General features: G+C 39.4%; 1 protein-coding gene across 1 annotated transcript in view; it reads right to left on the reverse strand.

Annotated features, from left to right (window-relative positions):
• Positions 1–19,912, reverse strand: part of fstl4 (follistatin-like 4) — a 314,390-nt gene that overhangs the window by 285,112 nt on the left and 9,366 nt on the right. The window contains exon 3 of the mRNA XM_037748469.1: positions 8,890–8,980. The gene's annotated coding sequence lies outside the window, so the exon portion shown is untranslated. The remainder of the gene's footprint in view (positions 1–8,889; positions 8,981–19,912) is intronic.

Below are 19,912 nucleotides of genomic sequence, written 5' to 3' on the forward strand. Positions count from 1 at the left end.
TTTGAAGACCCTATTTGCTTGCAATTCACTCAGAATGTGCCCCAGGTCCAGGTGTATTTCAAAACACCCAATAAAATATGAAATAAAAAAAATACATCAATCACCACAATTGTACAAGCCACATAAGAGTATGCAGTGACAAATATTATCTTTATAAACATTGTTTTGTCAACACTGGATTTAAGCAACCAACATGTATTTGTCTTTGCAACACAACGTTCTACGGTCTATTATTTCTTTATAGCAGACCGTTGCAATGTATAACAGACCGTTGCTATGGACACAGTTCTGATGTCGGACTCTGGCGGAGCATTCTTGTGTCAAATTATTGATTTTTTAAGTAAGTAGCCGCGTAATAAGCGGGATAATGCCCAGTGAGCCTGTCATTGTTGTGAAATAAACCCCTTTGTGCCGGGGTCCACCGCATTGCCCTGTCAGGGTTTATTTCACAGTAATGACCGGCTCGCTGTGCATTATCCATTACTTATAGTAGGTGTGCCTTTTTAAAATAAATATGACAAGTGACACTACAGCAGATGAGATCGCCAAAACTCAGTACTTTGAACAGTTTTCTTTTGTTACCAATTATCGTGACAAATCTACAACATACACAGATCCGTACACACACACACCTTAGCCTTTTTAATTTGCACACATAACCCTGACATACAAATTGACAAATATGTTTACCATCATTACCAAAGCTCGCCTGTGACTCGATTTGCTCGTCAGCACAATTAGCGACATGAGAGTAATCACAGCTCTTTAATACCTCAGCCAGCACAGCTGTGAGCGGATAGAACACTGAACACAATTAACAGCGACTAAATCCAATTAGCAGACAATGAAAGGTAACACAAGCTGATGGTGCTAGTTAACCACAGAGGACCTCACAGCCGACGGCATGTTAGAGGAGAGGTGGGACGGGGGCAACGAGGTGGAAGTAAAGACTGTCAAGGGAGGGATGATGTAGCCGGGATGCGGAGGTCTTTGCAGGGGGTGTTATATTTAACATTTTACGTATAAAACACATCTTATCAGAAGCATTAACCAAAAGGTGAGGATGCAACAAAGAGGAGCATCGTGCCCTCTAGCTCCCCTCAACTCAGACATTACTGCTCATATAAATCTCTGCTGTTGGCTATGATCATTGGATGGGATGACTTGAAATTTATGTGTCACTTTTATTAATTAAACTTCCAGTTTAATTCGCAGTTGGTGGATCATAATTAGACTCCACACACAACGCTGCTTCCCTTGCAACAACTAAAGTTATGCGAATTATATTTGGCTTCATTAGCACATAAAATATGCTTTAAACTTAAGTGCAACTTTTATTTTATTACTTTCAATACTTCTGCCAGCATCGCACGTTAAGAGGAGGCAGTCACAGAGGAGTGAGCTGCTTACTGACACCCCATTACACAAGATATAAACATATACAACTTTAAAGTAGGCCAGATCCAGTAGTGATCTCAAATTCAGAAATGTGGTTTAATCATTTATGTGGTACAGAATGCACAATGCATGTAATTTGTCTAAAACCTGCCAATTGGATACTGGTATCTATTAGGGCTGTCACTTTGTATTAGAAATTCAAGCTGTCATTCGAACGTGGTTGTAGCATTACTGGTAAATTCTACATAAATGAGGGATTTTAGTGTGGCTGTCTGGCGCTGGAGGTGAGCAGAATAAAAAATATGTTGAATTGAAGACTGGCTCAGTAAGCAGAAGTCTGTGGTTTGAATACCCAAAAATCACAATGAAACAAAGGAGAAGAACAAAAGTCCTTGGAAATTTAAAAAAGAGCAAAGAAGCTGAGAACATAACTGAAATAAGAGCCTAACAGCAAGCAAAAAAAAAACTTCATATCTTATTGATTAACTAAGAAATACATAGCCATACTAATTGATGGCTCCGTGGCCTGACTCAGCCTGATGACAGTGATTGCTGTACGAAATGTAGGGAATCTGGCCATGTGAATAGGTATAGAGGGAACCTTTTCACAGTGGGGAAAAAAAATTTAATACTTGGAACTATAATGACCTGTTTGAATTCAATATTTGCAAAACGTTTGAAGTAGATTGCCTCCTGGTCCAGCAGAGGGTGTTCTTAAAATCCATCAGTCTGGGGTTGCATTACGCTATACGGTAAATTACCTGTTAGCTGCGATTCATTGAAAAAGTGACAGCCCTAGCATTTATCATCATCCAGATGTTACATTACAGATGTTAAATTCTAATATGGGGGTAAATCACTTCAAAATCGTGATGCTCTGTTCTCGTTAGACCTGATTTGGTGTAATGTAGCAACGTAATCTGTAGTTTTCCCCCACTGACTGCACAGAATGTGTAACCAGTACAGGTGCACAAGACATTAAATAAGATGGTAAAGAGCTTTGACTATGTAGCACCAGTTTAAAGCTTCAGACATTCAGATGAGACAAAAAGAAGAACATAGCATTCAACCAGCAGCAGTACAGACACAGATATCAGATGAGTGTGTGTGTGTGTGTGTGTGTGTGTTACGGCTCAGCTAAGGTGTTTCGGTAGCTAGATGGTGCTGTGGTTGGTCGTATGACAATTTGGATACTAAGACGAGGAAAAAGGAAACGGAGAGGATGGATCAGAAAAAAGGGACGGAGATAGTGCAGCAGAGGATAACAAAGGACTCGGAAAAGAATAGGAAGTGATTTAGGAGGAAGCTAAAGGCATAGAAAAAAGAGGGAGATATGGCAGAGGAGATAATACCAGAGGATAAGAAAGGAGTGCGACGAGGATAGGTGGACAGGTAATTAGCTAGGGAGAGCAAAATTCAGTGATTCAACGGAAGGTAGAGAGGGATTGTAAGGGTTTTGGTCTAATGAGCTGCAGTCTGGAGGGCAGTTCTTTTATAATCACCATCTAGTGGAGAGAGATGGTTCTTTTGAATTGTTGAACTTTATTACTTCAAATATTTATTTTAGGGAATTTAGCCCAGATTGTACAGTAAATAAAACTTTATATACATACTTTGTGGTAGAAAACAAACTGCCATGAAGTACAACCTTTTTGAGACTATAACAGGGTTCATTGGCTACAGGGCTATAAGCGGTGGCATATCTCCCCCATGGTAAATATACACACTCAAATACGCTACATTCAGAGTCAGATTGTTTGTAATGAGACTCATTTCACCACAAAAAGATTGAACCAAATGACCCCTTCATTATGCAGAACACACACTAGTCTGTAACCATAATTCTCCCCCAACGCAATGGAAAATACAACAAAATACCATGAGTCATCACAGCAAATAAATAATGAGCTGTCTAGAAACATGGAGAGACGAGCTGGGACAGGGGGGGAAATATACAGTATGCTTACTCATACCACCGGATTTTGTTGAAGCTGCATTAATGATTTTTCTTGGCCACTGAGACACAAAAAAAAATTCAAAGTACCTGACAGAGACACACAGCCCTGAAAACCCTAAAGTGTAAGCAAAACAATAACCTTGTTAGACATCCAGCAGACAAAGAGCATCAGCATATATTTGGAGCATAGACTGAAATGGACGTAGTCAACGTGACGTCATCGGGAGGGAAGAGGTCGGGGTGGATGGGTGGGACAAAAAAACACAAGACTTTCGCTCGTAGCTTCTGTACTTAAGTTACGGCACATCCGGTGTAATTTTTAACCCAAACCATTATCTTTTCCTAAGCTTAACTAAGTGGTTTTGTTGCATAAACCTAACTAAGTTGTTTCCTTTGAAGATGGAAGTTTATTAAGAAAAGACTGGAGTGGAAATTGACAAGTGTGGCTGGAATTACGTAGGAAAATGACTTCTCATAAGATTCCATACGAACTGTTGCATGAGAATACGTCGAATAGAGCAACCCCACTCTCATTACACACAGTTATTTCTTAACGGTTTATATATAAAAAAAATATTAATAAAGATCTAAACCCAAGGAGTGCAGATCTAAAGTTTGGCCAGGGATATGGTAGATTGCACAAAAAGTAAAATACCTGATTTCATATGGGAGTGTTTGATTTCAGCTAAAATCCAGTGTGTTTTTGTAAACCAGATGATAATTGTTCACAAACACACCACAGGGTCTTAACAAGGAGGTTTTAACTGCATAATGGAAATCCCCCACTGATATAATATTGCAAATTGCAGAGCAGCACACAGACTTTTAGCCTTTCTGCAGCGCAACCAGCCATGGAGATAATATGAACCACAGGAATCCTCCCAGAGGGGGCAGCTGCTTCCCTGCAGCAACCTGTGTTTTCATGGTGGTCGAACAGCCCATAACCATGTGTGAACGCTCCCAAGCACACAGACAAACATGCACGACAATATGGAATAATAATTCCTTAAGCTACCCATAATTAATCCCCAATTAACCCCTCAAAACACACCAAACACCTAAATCAATTGACCCTTTAACTGAACCCATTTAAAACACCTTTATTTCAATTAATGCTGAAGTAGGTGAGATTGGAGCAACTATGATTAAAAAAGTTATTTTTATTAAAAAATATTTTGACAGTAGTACATGAAATATATATTTGACAAAAAAATCCATCAATTATCAATTAACAGTGTTTTTAAGGTTGGGATTTTGGTTTATATTAAGGGTCTAATTATGTTTTATTCAGTATTCAAGTATTTAGATTTACCCCACATTTGGGTTAATATGATAAATAAAAGGATAATAATATAATAAGGGGTTGTTGGTAGGTTTTCTGCATACAATTAAGGTTGTTTTAAATGATAAAAATCATTACAGATACCCCTTAATTTGTAACTCAAACTGACCTTATTTTTCAATTAAGGTGCGAATTCAGGGCTTTCCCCCAATTCGGGGGTAATTCATGGATCAATCACTGGGATGTGATGGCTTTTGAATGGATTATGTCTACAGTTTAAGGAGTTGTTAAAGGGGTAAAAAGCCATTCCTTTAACTAAGGTCTTCCATGTTATTTGATCAATTTTAAGTGGATTTTATCCCTTAAAAAGCTATTAATGTAGAAATCACAATAAAAATGTATTAATAATTTATTAAAATTTATTAATTTATAGATTAAGTATACGCTACAAATCACATAAAAATAGCTTAATTACATTACTAATGGGTAAATAAGCAGTGTTTTAATAATTAAGCATATGGGGTCTATACAACTGAGGGGTTAAACGGTGGCTCATGCCTCAGCAAAGCCCCCCTCCAAGTCAAACACACAAACATAAAAGGAGACAAATCATCTCACCCAACCCGCAATACCATGCTGCCTCTTCATCTTTCCATGCCCTAATAGCATTGTTATGGCTCCTGCTGTGCATACACAGAGAGCCTAATCTAATCCCTTTTATACATTGGATATGGTATATCTAGTTCATCTGTAGAGGAATACATGCTGTGGCCACCGGAACATTGATATGTAAACAGACCTGTTCTCCATCCTCAGCCTCGGGTTCTGCTCTGTAATCATATTTCCAGAGAAAAGAGGCTGGAACGGGAAGAGCATTTATCTGCAGCAGGTGTCTGATTAATGCTCCAGTCTGTTCCTTGTTGTTTTGAAGGGAAAGGATCTGTGTTTGTGTGGAATGTCACACATGTGAAGCATGAACAACATGCTGGATTGTGAAGTAGGCAAGAGCTGGATTGGTTTTCCATGGTTTCGTGTGCAATAAATCAAGTTATAAAGAATGTCCCTTGTTGTGGATACAGGCTGCTCCAAGAAACTTGGACAGTCAATCAAACGACTACAAAGAGGCACAAAATAAATACAAAGAGACACAAAACCACAACAAAAAGATGTGGAATGGCTGCAGATGCAAAATTACAATGAGACTAAAAAGAGTTGCAAAACAATTACAGATGCAAAACAACCACAAAGAGACACAAAACAGATACAAAGTGACCACAACGTAGTCAAAACAACTACAAAGAGATGCAAAATGACGACAAAGAGACACAAAATAATTACAAAGAGACACAAAATAACTAAAAGTACACGCTAAACAACCAGAAAGAGACAAAACAACTACAAAGAGATGCAAAATGACTAAAAAAAGACACAAAATCACTACAAGTACTTGCCAATCAACCACAAAGAGACACGAAACAACAACAAACAGATGCAAAATGACTACAAAAGACTACAAATGAGATGCAAAATGACCATAAAGAGACACAAAACAGATGCAAAGTGACCACAACGTAGTCAAAACAACTACAAAGAGATGCAAAATGACGACAAAGAGACACAAAATGACAATATGTACACGCTAAACAACCCACGAAGAGATTCAAAACATCTCCAAAAAGACACAAAATTACTACAAGTAAACGCTAAACAACCACAAAGAGACACAAAATTACATGCTTAACAACCACAAAGAGATACAAAATGACCCAAAAGTGACGCAAAATGACTACAAGTACAGGCTAAAGAACCACAAAGAGACACAAAGCAAAGAGATGCAAAATGACCGAAGAGACGCCAAACAACCACAGAGATGCAAAATGACCACAACGAGACGACCACGACTACAATTTTTGCGTCTTTGTCAGTATGGGTGTCTTGCTCCTATATGTAGGAGGGGTGGGAGGCCTTTTACATGACTGATGCATTTGGGTATTTTGCTGCTGCTTCCAACTCAATCTGTCATTTTCTAAATGATTAGACTTCCATTCTGATCCCTTGTGGGTTTTTTATCAACTGCAATCGATAAATACCCTGTCTAGTCTCAACCCTGAATGGTAATGTACGTTTAAAGTACATAATACTGTAAATATGCAGCTGTCACCATCCATCCTGCAGAGGATCTGGAGGCAAAGCTGAGAGTTAAAGTCACACCAGGGGATGTTGTAAACACATAATTAGCATGACGCTGACTCAGTAATTGTTTCTGTAGCATCAAGGTCAGGAGACTAATCAGCATGTGTGTGAGTGTGTGTGAGAGAGAGAGAGAGAGAGAGAGAGGCAATTACAGTTAAAAGAAAAAAAACGGTGGCAGAAAGCTGATGAGACGACAAGCTGCAACCCTGGGACTGTTTTTAAATATTATTGGAGGAAGAATATGTGAGAGGAAAGTATAAGAGTGGAGAAAACAGAAAAGGGAGAAGGAAAAATGCAGTCAGAGAATAAGAAAAAAAACACTAAAAACAGATGAAGACACTGAGAAGGTGGCGGAAGTTCTTGTCTAATGACACTGCATGTCTGTTATGTGATATAATGGCCAGCTATAGTGACAGTGGGGGAGAGCGGGAAGAGAGTCAGCCAACAGATGTTAGCTAAAACTAGCCCAGATGGGACCCAACACTTTACCTCCTCAGCAAAGCCCAGCATGAGGCCTGATGGGAGGTAGAGAGGCGAAGATAACGGGAGACTTAAGAAAGGAATAGGCAGAAAAAAAAAGCAAGGGAATAAGAAAAAGAGGGTAACAGAAAAGCGGGATGAGGCAAGAATGAGAGGGAAAGTGAGTCAAGTGGTGCATGCCCCTCTTCCTCAGTAATGCCAAGTGAAGATTTAACAGTGCCAGGCTCTCAGGCGGCTCAACAGTCTCTCTTCAATCTGTTTTTGCAGAACTGGGGTTAATACAGTTTTCATTCATTCAACAGAGCAACCCTGCTACAGGAACCGCAATTGTCCTCTGGAGTAGTTTATTTTGGTTCAATTCAAGTGTTTTCAGACTAACATTACAATTGAGATTTAACGCATTAACGCAACTTGCAATTTTTAGGTTGTGGCGGGCTCTGCCTTCTATGAAACTAGAATACCTGAAGAATCCATTGGTACCAACCAAACTTACGCTAAATTTCGGTGAGGAAAAACTTGCATGGCCATTTTTAAAGGGGTCCCTTGACCTCTGACCTCAAGATATGTGAATGAAAATGGGTTCAATGGGTACCCACGAGTCTCCCCTTTACAGACATGCCCACTTTTTGATAATCACATGCAGTTTGGGGCAAGTCATAGTCAAGTCAGCACACTGACAGCTGACTCAGCTTTACTGAGTAGAGCTTGGACGCTATGTCCAGACTTCAGTGTCTTTGGGAGTGCAGTTGGTCTGGCTGTCAGCTTGTGTACGCTCTAGACACTCAAGGAGGACGGTATAATCAGTATAACCATTAAGAATCACTGGAAATGTCCAGCAGATTAATTTAAAGTGGACTTTTTGAAATACTCAATGTGTTGGTAATTATTGTAATCAGGAGTTCAGAGGAAAGCAGACAACACCAGCTGTCTGTGAACACTAGACTAAAAGACACTGACTTGGGAGGAAGTCTGGATCAACAACCAGCAATCAAGGCGGCCACGGAACTGAAGTAGTCGAGGTTAAAAATTCACCCTCCATATATCACCTGAGCCAGCTCCATCCGCTGAATGAAGAGATGCAGTTGAAAGCTCAGAAAAAGTTTTTACGAAGGCCGTTGAACTTCTCTTTACCACAGAAAAAACAATGAAGAACAGTTTCTGTATTGAGTTACCAATGCTCTCTGATCTTCAAATCTGCTTCACTGAGAGACAGCCTGACAAATGCAAGCTCAAAATGCCACTTACTCTGCTGACAAGTAAGAACATTAAAGGAGACATTTCATCAAAAACTCACTTTTTCAATGCTTGTGCTTGTACATTTGGGTATCTAGAGCGCCTACCAACCCACAAACTGTGAAGACAACCCAGTGAGTTTTTTTATGGGCTGTCTAGATCAGAAAACATGGGATTCAACAAGTCATTTAGATCTGGCTCCCCTTCCTATGTCACATGCAGGCTAGGGAAGTCACGGTGAGGACATTTTCCCATCAGTTAATAAACATGTGACAACACAGGTGTTACAGATTACACTACAAATTTTACAAGAAAAGGTGACGGTCAATATATGCAGAGAGCTTACCGTGATCTTTCATGTTGGATGGCTGTGTGTCTGGCCTCGCCGGTTGAGTTTTCGCTGCGAGGCCGCAGGCTTCCAGCCGGCGCCATGCACACTAGGGGTGTAAGAAAATATTGAAAAACTTGAATATCACGATATTATATTTTATGATTTTGTATCGATTCTCAAAAACACTGTATTGATTTTTAATTAATAGTTTACATGCAAAGATTAACTCAGTCACTACTTTATTTAATTTGCAAAGAGATGCGTCCTCTCAAAGTAGTGCTATGATGCTGGATGTTACAGGGATAAATGCTAATGCAGATCCCACTGTTCTGATTGCATAAAAACTTTTTTTTACTCAGATTTTATGCATATGGTGGTGTGTTCTTTACACTATGACAGTTTTCCTAAAATTTGATTAAAAAAACGCGATATATCACCTTGCTTACTGTATTTCAATATATCGTAATAAATTGAAACGTAACCGTATCGTATTGTATCGTGTCGCTGATACGCGAAAATTAACAAAATGGGTTTTATTTCTGTGAAAAAAGCAAAATGACAGTGGAAGCGGTGGGCAAGTGATGTAATTGGTTAATGCCCGAACACACCGTGTAACACGGGTAACACCGACTACCACGGCAAGCCTAATGCAGGCTCATTAGAATATATCGGCCACAGATTGAGAACTACCTTTGCAAAGGTGCACCATATTTTTCTTACAAGCCAGTCAGAGCATACTGGGCTTTTTCGGGAGGAGGGATTAAAGAGACAGGTATACAGTATAAGAAAATGTATGTTTTTGAACATTAAAGCAAGTAGACATGTTGTAGTAGAAACCCAAAATACATGCATGCACCTGAAAATAAGCATGATAGGTCCCTTTTAATGTTAGTTTGTACTGTACATTGATGATCCTCCAGCAATATGGTTCAGAATTGTTGAAATTTTCTTCCAGAATTTAAATGTTACATCTTAAGCAATATTGCAATTGAACAGAACAATGTATTTATTTATACATCAATTATGTATGAATGATCATTATTTAGTATGCATGGTATATAGGACCAAACAAAAAAGACTATACGGTATGATTTATTTATGCATGCTGTGCCTCTCTCTGTCTCTGAGGGACAGAATGATGGGAATGAAACGCAATAGAAATCGTTCAGTAATCACTGATGTCTTCCTTAATCTAAATGAAAATAAGACCCACAGTAAAAATCTAAATTAGACTTATTTCTTTATCACCAAAGTGACCGACAGAGGTTTTCACACTGGGTTAGCACCATGCAGCCTACTTTTAAAGTGTAACATGACTGGGGTTTCTAATTAATACACTTAATAATATCAATAAATGTATACACAGAATATTTTTTTAAATTAAGAGTTAAAAACAGCAAAATATAAGTATGCATTTCCAAGTATAATGCATCGGATTAGAATACAACCCGCCTGTTTTCTGCCGGCACGCCAACAATCTGCACACGATCCATTAATTTATAATGCAGACACGTCTGTGATGCTGTTTTCTTTTGTTCTTTCTGCTTTACCGCATGCATTGTCTTTCATTTCCTTTTCTTCTAACACACAGCAGAAATGTTTACTCTCAGAAATCCCTCTGCTATTGTCCTACAGCGGGAAGCAAAAAAGAAAAAAAAGATGATGCACAGGGAACATTTTGTCTCTCTTTCTTGGTGGAAAAGCTGCATGGCAAGCACACAGTGGAGCACTTGTCAGTGACTGCTGGTTGGTCTGTAATATCCCTGATTATTATAAGTCTGTCTGCCTCAGCTCAGGTAGACAGGCAGGACATTAAAGCACGTATCAGCCTTTTGTCCAGAAATTGGACTGTGTTCTTTGTGAGGTATGGTACATTCAGTGACCACAAAACATATTAATGACAATAGTCAGCAACACTGTCCTGGCGCTAACTCAACGTGCATCAGCTCTCGTACATATCGCTCTTGACTGGTGCTGGGCTGTAATTCTCTTTTTTTAAAGTTAGCTGAGCTACTGAGCAACACAAACTTTACCTGTATCCCCTTGTAACTGATTCAGTACCCCTGGGGTACATTTGTCCATAATAGTTAATTGTTTGGAGGAAGAATACCAGTCCTTAACTGTGCAACTATATTTTTGATTTCTGGTTGTGTGATGTATCAATTAAAGGCAATTAAAAAAATGTGCTGAAACATGCCATGAAAATATTTTTTTCTTTGAATAGTGAGATAGTTACTACATCCAGAGGTCATTGTCAAAATGATAACCTGCATTATCTATTGGATCTCAGCAGACTTTATTTAAAGGTCCAGTGTATAGGATTTAGTGGCATCTGGTGGTGAGGTTGCAGATTACAACCAACTGAGAACCCCTCCGCTCACCCCTCCTTTTCCAAGCGTGTCGGAGAACTATACGGTGGCCTTCAGGTAACGTAAAAATGTGAAAGGCTCTCTTTATAGCCAGTGTTTGGTTTGTCCGTTCTAGGCTACTGTAGAAACATGGCAGAGCAACATGGTGGATTCCGTGGAAAGGACCCGCTCCCTTTGAAGATATGAAGGGCTCATTCTAAGCTAACGAAAACGCAACGATTCTTAATTTCAGGTGATTATACAATAATGAAAACATACAGCAGTTATGAAGATTATATTCCATTTCTGCTAAAAGATCCCCCAAAATACTACATACTGGACCTTTAACACGGACCTGCTGCAGGTTGTGTGGAATAAAACTGTGAAAAACTGATTTTATTTCCCTTTAAACTACAGACCTGAGCTGCCCCCCCCCCCCCTCATACAATTTCATGGTCAATGAATAACCGTCACAAACAGCCCCATATCTCTTAATATTTTATATTTTAAAATTTTCATCTATACCTCAACAATTTTATTCGAAGTTTCCTCCAGCAGCCACAGGCCTACTATTTCTCTACACTACAACCAAGATATAACATGACCTGCTCTGCAATGACAATATGAGTAAAACATAATGGGTGGCATACCTCCTATGATATTAAAATGAGTTTAAAAAAAAGGGTAAAATGAAAAAAAAAAAACTGCAAAAATGGTTCATAATTTTGTTTTAAGATATAGATTTATTTGGTTTTGACAAAAACTGACTTGTGAATATGGGAGATTTGTAAAAAGAAAAACAAATTGCAGCAATATATCTATCCAGTTGATTTAATAAATTCAGCAGAAATTAGTTATTATAAAGAACATTTTTCCTCTTATCAAGTCTGTCCCTCTCACCGATTGTAGGTGACACTTAAAGGTTTCTTTGTGTGGACATTGTTCCGCAGAGAACCAAACAGCGGACAGACACTAGAGGGAAAAAAAAACTGGGTCACACCTTTATCTTAGTCCAAGTGGAATAAAAGACTTCATAAATCATGTAGATACTGTAGAGTCGGGCCCTAAAGTACATGCACTGTGACAGACAGTAATTGTTTGTGTGTGCATGTGTGTCTGGAGGGAGTCTCTTTTGTACTTTGGCCCATGTCTGTGTGTGTCTGTGCATTCATGTGCGCCCAACATTTTCACACAGTGACCATGTTCTCTTTTATGCCTGAAAACAGGTTTTACTGCAACGTTACCGCCAAAACCTGAGGAATATAAATGGTTATATCAAAGTAGTATTTTTAATTAGACATTTTTATTTTTAGCATGGGTATCTCTAAATGATTTAATGATGTATGTATGAGTTTTCAATCTGTTATCTTTGCTATTCCTTTTTAGGGAACGTTATACCAGCATCATTTGTATAAAACGAATTTGTAAAATGGCAATTTGAAAGAAATGTTAGTCAGATATCAAAACCTTGTCAGACAGGTTTAAGCAGGAGACTATGTGTCTCCTGCTTAATACTTAACAGACACATATCAATCTTCTTTTTTAACTCTCAACAAGAAAGCAAGTGTTCTAAAAATGTTGAACTATTCATTTAACTGTACTTTATTTTGCTGGCACAAGTGATTCAATAATAACGAGTGAAAAATGAAGGCTGTCTGGAGTAATTTGTGCAGTTTAATGTTTCCTACAACGGTTATGCTAATGCATAATTGCATGCCATTTTAAAGGTATAATATGGAACAGTTGTCAGTTGCTGTTCATAAACACACGGCATTCAAAGTGGGCCCCCACCTCCTCGGCTAAATGAGCGAGGGTGGGAGAGAGAGAGCAGCGATGGTTAAGCGAGCTACAGAGTGAATGAAGAGAGGGAGCGGTGTTAGTGAGAACAAAGCAGTGAATCAGATATTAAACGTTATTGCTGAAGCCCAGAAACGTCTCGATCACAGCAAAATAATAAAAAATACAGACAGAGGACTGCAGGGTCTAGATAGCCCGTGGGGCACGCTCACATGCACAAACATGCACTAAAAGCACGCATGGCCGACCAAGCTATGTCTACAAAGCACAGAGAAGCTCTGACTACAACACACACAGAGGGAGAGCGACTTCATTCTCTGCTCAGGTAGACATTACTCCTCTATTTCTTTAGATAGCAAGTAGTAGTTTGCTGCTATATTAATGCTCTGGATATCGTATTTAGCACCTCTAAGATTGTTTGTCAAGAGCAATGCCAGAGTTTGACCAGCTAGAACAGCTGAGACAGAGAAACCATATTACAAATGCAGAACTGAACATTTTGGCAGGTTTAATTCTAAAGGCCAACAGAGGTACATATGATATCATCTCTGAGCACATGGTGATGAAACCTTCAGGATTGACCCACCCATATGTCTCAAAGCCTTTGTCCTCATAGTACATTCCAGTCAAATCCTGGCATGAGGGTGATGCACATTAATGCAAACACAAATTCCTGGACAGCATCTGCAGAGGTTAAGTCCCCTCAGTCTGTTCATCCCGTTATCTGTTAGACAATTCCAGGGGCTGGACTAAGCCGCACGGAGCGAGGTATGAACAGGAGTCTGTGCAGGTGTGACATATCAATGAGATTAAGATTACAATCTCACTTCATCCCCCACAGGCCAACCGCTCTCTCGTTTGCATATATGTTAAGATTTTGCACATAAAAGGCAAAAAAACAAAAGAAAGATGAAATGTAAAAGCGTGTAGATTAAATCTTTTTGAATATTTGTTCCATGTGATTCACTTAATCCCAGCCACGACAACATAATGTGCAAAAGATGACTGTAAGCACACAGACAGTGAAGCATAAAGGAAGCACTCATCTTGTGAAGAACAAACATACAGTATTAACCAGAGCTTAGTGCAAAGGAGCAGCAGAAATTCTACTGATGAAAAAGGCTCATTTCACACATCAACACGAGTCTTTCCATGGTAAAGGAAATAGGTTGTCTCTTAAAGTTTCGATGTTACAAAATGTGCCTAATGTTTGATACCTAAAAATCAATGGTAGACATCTAATCTAAGCAGGCTACTCTGACAAAAGCCTCTGGCAATGTAATTAAGTCTCTCTGTATGTCCATGCTGTGACTGACAGATTGTTGACTGTTGCTTAACAGTGCAGAGTCACAGGAAATGAGCGTGAGACATGAGTTATTGATAACAGTAATTATCTGAGACCCATGCAAGCTGTTTGTGGTAATTTAAGTCATTTGGAAGCAAGCAACCCTTGATGGCCACACATTTAAACCTCTTGAAAGTAATCTATTACAGTTTTAATGTCACAGGTGTACGGATAATGAGGATATTTATTTTAGCTCAGAAATGACAAAGTTCTATACAGTAGATTTAATGTAGATAGAAAACGTAGTCAGAAATCTAAAGCATGAACGATGTATGTCAAGAGTAGTGCTGCAAAAATCAAACAAAAAAACGTTTTCTACCAATACATTTTCCAGTTTGGTATGCACTGGACATGCTCCAGTAACTTCTGCTTCCAGGAAATAGCCACAGCCTAACAGAGCTCACACCTTCTCCTGCCTATTAGGCTTTTGTAAGCCAACTGCCAGCGATCATGATGTGACGGTGTTACAAACTCAATCAAGTACTGTAACAAAGTGTAGCTTACTTTCAGCAGTGCGGATGATGATGGACATGTTTTTCCCTGCGGGCTTGCTGTAGCCGGCCTGTTGGTGTTAATAATTGTAAGCAAGCAGTAAGTAAACCAGAAAGCTTTATGTATCTAGAGGTGGTAGTGCTTTTCCTCCTCGACAAATTGTCAATGTCTCATGTCAGAGTGCACTGCAGGCATGAGATACGCACAGCCTATGATCGTTCTGCCTGTTCTTTATAGCAAAGCAGTGTTGGTTGACCTAAAGCAACCACAGGGCAGACACTGTGCAGAACCGGATCAATGTACAGATCAATTGACCAACCATGACGTGGGTGCTTACACTAAACGCAAGCATGGAAACCCATGGAAACATAGTTTTTTTTCAAATAAAACAGCACATCCTCAACAATGTTCACAAAAAGAGAGAAAGGCAGCATTATTTTGTGCATTTCTACTAAGAACTGAAAGTAAGAAAAAAAAAAGCAGATGTCTTGAAGATGCAGACGATATGGTGTCTGTTTTAGTGTCGTTCGATTCGCGAACAAACTGTACTTTTTTAGAGGAATGCGTTAAGTCTATTCGCAAGCAGGAGTGAATCCAAAATCCTGTTTCTGAATGGTGCAAGAGCCAGGTTAACTTCCGAGAGCCGCTGCTCCAGACTCTCATTTAGAGCTATTCTCATTCAGCGCACACCCACTGAGCAGAAGAACGATAGATTTGGACTGAAATCACAAAAGGTATTTTCATGACGGCTATTTTGCTCGCACACATCTCCCACCAAAAGAGTCGTTCATGAGTTGGTTCACTAGTGGTGGGTGAACGACCAACATTCTCAGTGACAACTCGTCAAATACCAACGCTTGGTCAATGGCCCTACGCTACAAACTACAGTATGTCGCTTGAGTTACCCCTCTAGCATCAGTTTTGGACGTGTCAGGGACAGCGTATCAGTTTACGTTCGTTACGTCCATAGTGTCTTCTCAAAAATAAACGTCCAATGTAGCTTAACTTAGTTTTTAGGTTTACTTAGGCAACAAAACTTCTTGGTTAGGTTTAGGTAACAAAAGTACTTAGCTAGGTTTAGGGAAATATCATAGTTTGGGTTCAAATAAGTATGTTTGTTTGACCCATCCAACCTCCATCTCCCTCCCAACCCTACACAGACTTTCTCACTCTTTATATTACGTCAGTTTCTCTGACCTAAAAAGACGCTTCAGACGCCGAGGGGCAGTGATCAAACAGCAGTATTTGACGTGTTGGGAGTGGGATGGACCGACACAAACCGAGTTACTTAAAAGAACCCACCTTCCCATCACTTGTCTGTTCTGCAGCGAAGTTTGGTTATATATCACAGCAGTTTCAGTCAAGACTACAATTTTAGCCGCTACATGTAAAACACTACTCCGACAATGTTCACTACAGTTTTGACAGCAGGAAACCAGACACGGAGAACTGCTCAAACCGCAAGACAGCCAACCAAAATTTCTGACATGCCATAAATCCAACTGATTGTCCAACAGCTAGATCGCTGATCGTTCATGCATTTAATGAGGCGTCGTGACCCCCCTAAAAGTTCACATCAAACGACAACTTATCTGGCAGAAAGTTGGCATCGCGTCAGCACAAAACTACTATTAAGATATCGTTCCCATGTTTTATCTTGTGACTGAAAAAGGGGGAAAGCATGAAGGCGGAAGACCTGCCGTTGACGAAAGAAAGCTACAGATGGTCCATTAAGGAAAACATTCATCAGGAAGTCTTTTTATAGTGACTGAAAGGTCTTGAAGACAGCTTGTTTTCCTGAGTCTGCACTTCAGACCAATCCTGGATGACCTCTATCTCTCTCAGCCATACAGTATAACAGGGCTCCTTCTCATTCATAATGCATATGAGGACACAGAGTCTCTCCAGCTCTCTGAAGACACACGAGCTGACTAATAAAAACTGATATTTAAAAATGAAAGTTCATTTCTGCTATGAGGATTAATGGCCATCCCAGTGGTGGTCACTTCAGAGCACATGATAACTCAACAATGAGTCCTCCCTTGGCAGTACTTCTATTTCAGTCTCTCTTCTTTTGTTTTTCTGGTATGAATTTTTAAACATTGTTTCTTGTCCGTTATCTGACTTAATATTTGGATTTCCTTAAGGAGACATAAATATGTGAGGATGTGTTTGCCTTCTGTACGCATCCTTTGATAACACAATGTGCTTTCATTTAGGAAATCCAATCTGCAGACCTCAGGAAGAGATTAATTACCTGTGGAAGTCTGTACGCCTCACCTGGTTTCATCTACACACATCCAGTTAATTCTACAGCAAGCGAGGCTGGCTGAAGCCCAGATCATTATCTAACTACCCATTCAGCTGTGTCACAGTCTTATTTAAAGAAATGGCCCTTACTGAACCTTTGGCTTTGCTCCAGTTCACTTGTCAGAAGTCAAACTCCGGGAGGAGAACGCAACTCGGCAGCTGTGTTTGTGGCCGTGGTCCCACGACAAATCTGTTCTACAAATATGCTTTCAAAGCTTCAGAGAAAGGCTCCAACAAGGGGATCAACAGAGCAGAAAATGGAGTGTTTGTATTCAGAAACAAGATATTTGAAAACTGACTTCTAATATGACAAGTGTATTGCTTATGAGAGTGTTGTGAAGTCGTTATTTAGAGGCCTTTTCAGTTCTTAAAACCAGAGTCACAGTGCGTCTCGGTGATAAAAAGGGAAACACTGTTGGGTAATGTTACTTATTGTGGAACGCAACAAATCCTCTTAAATCACTTGTACGTGCCACTTAAGAAGGAATCTGTTCTTTCAAGTGCATCTTGCATAAGGCCCATTATTTTGAAGACAGCGCTTTGACAAATAAGGTCCAAGAAGTAAAATCAATAACATAGAAACAAGCCTATCTTAAATCCCCGTGACCTTGGTGACCTTTTGGCTACATTGACAGTTTAGGGACCGGTAAATAAAACCCACAGCATCACACCACTTTTCCCCATCGCCCTCTTAATGTGCACCACATCATAAAATGTACAACTGTGACGCTAAAGCAGCCTGAATGTTCACCCCACACACACACATCCTCATTCCCCTCCAAAGTGACTCATTAACTTAGTATTGATTGGGCCCTGTTGGGACGAGGGTGGGCCATGTTCTGCTGTCAGAAATCAGCAAGATAAGAAAGACATAGGGAGAGATACACACAAACACACATAGAGAGAAAGAGCGAGAGGAAATGAAAGTGATACAACAAATGAGACAGATAAAGAGAGGAAACGACAAAGAAAGGGGTCTCACATGCACATGTCTATAAATTGACAGCAGTGTGTGTGTGTGTGTGTGTGTGTGTGTGTGTGTGTTTGGGCATTTACTCTACATGTTGGATAATAACACAATTACAATAAGAAAGTTAATCACAGTTTAGCACCTCACTAGCATTTGAGTGTGATTACATATGTGTGTTCTGTACACACTGGTCAACCCTCATACAGCAACCATAAAGGCCTAATCTAATGTTAATGTAATTGTCATCATCCAAATGAGTGCTAAAACTCAGATTTTATGATTAACGCATTTAGAGATGGTGATGTTGGTTGGTCCGTCCACCACTTTGGTCCAGACTGAAACATCTCAACAACTATTGGTTGTAAATTTGGAACAAACATAATTGTCCCCAGTGGATGAAGCCTACGACTTTGGTGATCCCTGAATTCTCCTCTAGCACCACCATAAGGGTTTTGTTTTTTAGCGAAATATCTCAACAAGTGTTGGATGGATTGCCATAAAATTGGATAACCTGTAATACATTTTGTATTCCCTTAACGTTTTATCTAGCACGATTACATTTTAAATCAACACAATCCCACTCCCAACTCATCAAATACCGCCGTTTGATCAATGCCCGGACAGACCAGGGATGGCATACATAGCGACCTTTCAAAATAAACTAAAGTTTTCACAGGAAATACCATTTACACATAGGTTTCGCGATCACGTGACTCCCTAGACTATGTGACAAAATAAGTCACAGGTTACTTTTAGTTTCGCACGGGACACAAACAGCTGTCTTCTGGGTGAAGTCCTGTTCGTTTTAGAGATTAGGCATTAGGGTCCGCTTGGAAAGGGACCTCTCGCAAACGGTCTCGGACCGGTTGTTTTGGTCCGCACCACAGTACGATTAGTGTTCACAACTGCCCAAACAAACTGCACCAGAGTTTGATTAAAATGGACTCAATGTTGGCTTGTGAAAGCGCTCTTTAAGTGTATAATGAGCTATGAAAAGCCAAATCTTTCATTGAGCGCTCCACAAAATCTTTAGAACGCCTGATAAATCATTTCAGGAAACATTAGGCAACAGATGCACTGCTGCATGGTAATTCTGCACTTTAAATAAAATTGACTGATTGATTGATTGATTGATTGATTCCTCTTTCCTTCCTTTCTTAGAGCCTCATTTGAATTATACTATTTTTAGAATTGGGAAAAGTCTCTCGTTTCATTACTTTGGTAGATACTGTATGTTTACTGGCATCGTCTCAAACCTTAATATTTGTATCTTTAGACTGCTAAAAATTCTACAAATAAATAACTCGAATGAAATCAGCATTAGAAAAAATCCTTGATCTAAAGCAATTTTCTTTTTAGTACTTTGACCACATTGGCTGTGTATTATCTGTCTTTTCTCAATTAAAAGCAAATTCACTCTTAATGAATGCCAGCCACCCTGGAATGACTTCTGAGAATCAAACACTAGAAATACAAGCATGATATCTTCTTCTGCCGTTATTGGCTAAATGTTTGTCATGCTAAAATGTTTTTGTTTACTCATCTCTGTTCGCTGCTGTTCATGTTTATCTGGCAAGACACAAGTGACTGTGAGATCTCCAGTTAAAGTAGTCATAGCTTCAGGTAATGCCAATGCATGAATATAATTGCCAATGAGTAATTCAGCCTATTTTTGAAAATACAAATTAAAAGTGAAATCACACTAACTGCAGAATTCCACATAGATTTTTGTACATTACGACTAATTATAATCAAATAAAACAGCCTTTTTATTAC

The sequence above is a fragment of the Sebastes umbrosus genome, chromosome 17, assembly GCF_015220745.1.
Source record: "Sebastes umbrosus isolate fSebUmb1 chromosome 17, fSebUmb1.pri, whole genome shotgun sequence".
Taxonomy (NCBI): domain Eukaryota; kingdom Metazoa; phylum Chordata; class Actinopteri; order Perciformes; family Sebastidae; genus Sebastes; species Sebastes umbrosus.